The 4,335-nt window shown below is 47.6% G+C and overlaps 1 protein-coding gene across 4 annotated transcripts in view; it reads right to left on the reverse strand.

Moving 5' to 3' along the window:
- Positions 1 to 4,335, reverse strand: part of Rusc2 (RUN and SH3 domain containing 2) — an 80,729-nt gene that overhangs the window by 35,892 nt on the left and 40,502 nt on the right. The window contains exon 1 of one of the 4 annotated variants that reach the window (XM_023715898.1): positions 1,924 to 2,048. The exons of the other annotated variants lie outside the window; for them this stretch is intronic. The gene's annotated coding sequence lies outside the window, so the exon portion shown is untranslated. Of the gene's footprint in view, positions 1 to 1,923; positions 2,049 to 4,335 lie in introns of those variants that run through there. 4 annotated transcript variants of the gene reach the window in all.

A 4,335-nucleotide genomic window follows, 5' to 3' on the forward strand; every position in this document is an offset into this window, starting at 1 on the left:
TTGTGTGTGTGGCCAGCTCAGCCCACCAGGGGGCGGGTCTGGCTGGCATGTGGTGCTGGGGATCGAACCACGGTCCCTGTGCTTTGCCAAGCTTGTTTCAAGTAGGTGCTTTAGACCACTGAGCCATCTCTCCAGCCCATCATGCCAGACTCTTTTTGTACCCTGATTAAATGGGGAGACATGGAAGATAAGGCTGAGGAAGCAACACAGGATGCAGAGTAAGAAGAAAGTAGAAAGGCCCTCCTGGAAGATGAGCCCTCTAGTGGTCTGCAACACAGACAGTGGTGCAGTGGGCTCAGCCAGCATGAAGTAGTGAACTCTAGCATCCAGACTGAGAAAGATGGCCCTGAGAGTCCTTTTCCTGTTCCTACTTCCAAATGAGTGTCTTTTAGCCTATTGTAACAATGCTATTTATTAGTGATCGCTTACTGAGAGCCCTTATATGATAGATGTACATACATCATCTTTAATTCTACTACATCATTTCCATTTTACAGGAGAGAAACCCGAAGCCTAGAGAGCCAAAGTAGTGTGTCCACTGTTACACACCAGAGATGGGATTCAAATCCACCTTTGCTCAGTTCTCAACTTTGTCCATTACAATGACCTCCCAAAGAAAATTGAGGGACCACACCCTCTTCCTAAAGTCCTGATGAGAAACTGTTTCCTACCTTTCCAAGTGGGCCCACACTTGAGCCTCCATTTATATAGGTGAAAATACTCTCAATTCACTAAACCCATCATCCCCTGGCACTCACCACACCTACAAGTCCTGCTGCCTGCCTTTCCTGGCCCAGTTCCCAGCCCTCATGTCCCCGCCCCATTTATGGTTTCCAAGCCCCCTTTTCTCTGCTCTGTGGTTCATATTCCTGGGCACTTCCTGGGAACTAGCTCCCCCTCTTCTAGCGTACCCTTTAACTACATATTTGCACACTGAGAAAATACTGTCTCCCATTATTGTGTTTTTGAATCTTCTACCAAGGTGGGCTAACAGAAATGGGAACTTTTATACTGCTCAGTAATAAGACAATGTAAGTAAATTCCAGAAGAAAGCCTCTTCTGTCTTTGGGCATCAGTGTTCTGCTAGTCACAGAAACCATTCCCTCCCTTTGGCCTCCTGAAGGAAGACAAGGAAGACAGCGGTACTCAGTGGCTAGTCTATAGAAATCTGACCTTGACTTGAGCTGCTCATGAGAAGCCTCGGTGGGGCTGATAGCCTTTTTCCTGACTCGGTTTTCTCAGGGGGAGGATTGAGGGGAAGAGGAAAGGAACTGGGAGTGGTACCTTAGCTTATGCTTAGTTCTCTTTCTGCTAAGAAGCTAAATCTGTATAAGAAGGCTGACTGGAGCAGGTCAGATGCCGTAGGCATTACAATGACATCCTTCCCCCATACAGTGCAGGACATCTTTGCTCCCACAGCACCAGAAGAGCCAGCATGTGTGTCTACGTGCATGCATGTATGCATGTGTACAGAGGGAAAGGTTGCCCAGCTGTTCTTGGAAGCTGCCTGATCTCTGCATGGTCTCCATCGTAAACTTACAGTAGCTTGAGGGGTGTCTCCCCCCCATTAAGCCTTTGTTTGTAGATCTGACCCTTTTCATCCTGACTGTAGAACCTACAGGCGCTTCCTGCTTGGGAAGGAAGGGCAGGCTCTTTTGCTTTTTGACAAGTTAGCAGAAATGCCCGAGCCTCTGCTTTTTCCCACCCTTGCCCCACAGTCAGATGTAAGCCTGGATGAGCTTGTCTGCGCAGGCTCTCTCTCCCCTTCAGAAAGACAAAGCCAGCCGTCAAGAGCCAGGGCCTAAACTCCCGATCTCCGGCTGCGCCCCGCCCCTCCCCCAGCGAGGCTGTGCCCTACCTCTGTTAAGGACCTCCAGCTGGACCTAGAGGCTCCCGCTGGTTTTGCACTCCCACCGCGCTCACCTTGACAGTTCCAGCAGAGGCACCGTTCCACAGGAGCACGCTGGGGGAAGCGGGCCGATTCTCTAAGATCTGATTTCTGCTAATACAATGGCATCCTAGCTAATGCAGGGAGGCTGCGCAATCCCAGCCTGTCTCCTGGCTGCTGCCGCGGCCGCGGCCGCTGGTGCTGCGGTGACGTTGCCGCTAAGGGAAGGGGGAGGGAAAGGCGCAGGCATGCCCACAGTGCAGCTCCTCAACCTCCCTCCCCGCCAGTCCCTGTGGGCCTGTTAGCCCGAGGAAAGAGGACGCTAGCGAGCCGTCAGCCACACAGATTCTAAGACACCAACGGAAAAATAGGGAGAGCTGGGTCTAGTTCCTCCCAGTCCTTAAGAGTGTTAGGTTAGGGAAAATCCCTGGGCAGAGCCTGGAAGCTTCTTTCTTCTTTCTGCCCCTCCTTTTAGACCCTAGCCAGAAACTTCACCCTCTTCTTTTTGCCCACTCTGAATGATTCCCTATTTTCAGCTTTTTCTTCTCAGGAGGAGTCCAGGCTAGCTTCAGGGTGGGGCAGGGAGCTGGGAGAGGATTTGTGAGTCCCTGAAGGGAGGCTGCAGAGCCCAGCACTCCCACTGACCTCAGTCCTTGTGGATGCTAGCAGGTCTCAGCACCAGAAACCTCTGGGCGCCTCTGCAGGGAACTGCGGCGGGGCCTGTCTAGTAGGAGCTGGGCCACAGGCAGGCTTTTGCACACTGGACGGGAAAATGAGACCACTCGGCTGCAGCACCCTTTTCTAACACAGTGTATAACTCAGTTCCTTGGATCTTTAGAAAGTCCATTAGTTGTAGCTAAGCAGAACAAGGCCTCACACACATCAGTTTGGGTAAATACTGAATTACACCAAAACAGGCTTATTTGGAGGCAGAACCCAATTAGCCAACCTAAAGGGCCAGGAAGCCCATCTTCCCAGGAACAGGAAGGCCCAGGGAGTGGTCCACTTTAGGCCAAAGAAAAGCCTCAGTTGTCTGTAGATCCATTGAGTCCTCTGCCCCTTCTCTGCTCAGGTTCTGGGCCAGTTCTATAGGAATAATAGAGAAACCATGGCAAGAGCCAGTTGTACAGAAAGAGGCTGCACTCTGTTTACCAAAGCCAATGCTTGCTACCACTATCCTTGAATAGGGATGCTCTGAAAAGCAGGCTTGGTCCTAGGCACTAGCCCTGCCTAAGGATCTTCCCAAGGCTCGCTACCATCATCCCTTGCTATCTGCGGGTGATGATGGTAGGGATTGGTTCCAGTATTCCCTGGGGATATCAAAATCTAAGAAAGTTTCTAGGTATGGTGTCACATGCCTGCAACCTCAGCTATTAAGGAAGCTGAGGCAGGAGTACTGCTAGTTCAAAGCCAGCCTGAGCAACTCAATAAAAATTATCAATTTATAAAAGAAAGCATACCATCATAATTTTATCATTCCATTTCTTACAAATGCACACTTTATCAGAAACCAACAAGTCCATAAGAAATTTTGATTAAGTAAATCATGTGTCATTTAACATGGGTATTGTTCTTTTTTGCTGATCTGCCTTAACGACACTTCTAAATTGCAAGGTACAAGTTGTATTTACAACTTTATATCCCCAATATCAGTATATAAGACAGTATCATTTTTATGCATAAAACCTAGTATAGTCCTTGGTATAGAATGTTTAATTGAGGTTTTACTGAACATGAGTAACTAAAAAGGGAAGTTATTTGGTAAATGAAAATGAGTGGCAGAAAGATGACTCAAAGTTTAGAAGAGTTTAGTTTCTCAGGTCAAACAAAAATCTATTAAAACAGTTAGACAACAAAGAAGTAATTCATCATGACTTTTGGTTAGGTATTACATTTTTGGACATGATACCAAAGTACAAGTGACAGAATACCATATGGATAAAATAAATTCATAAAAATTTAAAACTCTTGGGCCAGCCAGATAGCTCAGCAGACTATAGTGCCTGCTTAGGCAGAACACAGCTGCCAGGGTTCGATCCCCAGCATGCCATGCTGGCTTCACCCCTGGGGCACGCTGAGACAGCATTGAGTCTGGGGATGGTGGCACAAGCCTATAATCCCAGCGCCTAGGAGGCTGAAAACAGAAGAATCAGTGCAATTTGGATCTATGTAGAGAGACCTTATAGACTCTGTCCTAAATACATTTATTTTATTTTGAGACAAGAGTTTACTAAGCTGCTAAATTATCCAGGCTGGGCTCAAACTTGTGATTCTTCTGTCTCAGCCACACTGTTGAGATTACAAGGTTGCGTGACCACACTCAGCTTCCTCACTGTCTACTAAAAACCCCTTGAATTCTACTTGAATGCAGATTTACTGCAAGCCTCAGATCTGAAGTTTTCTTTTTTTAAAAATTAATTTATTTATGTGTGTGTGTGTGTGTGTGT

The sequence above is a fragment of the Octodon degus genome, unplaced genomic scaffold (assembly GCF_000260255.1).
Source record: "Octodon degus isolate 3935 unplaced genomic scaffold, OctDeg1.0 scaffold00045, whole genome shotgun sequence".
In the NCBI taxonomy this organism is placed as follows: domain Eukaryota; kingdom Metazoa; phylum Chordata; class Mammalia; order Rodentia; family Octodontidae; genus Octodon; species Octodon degus.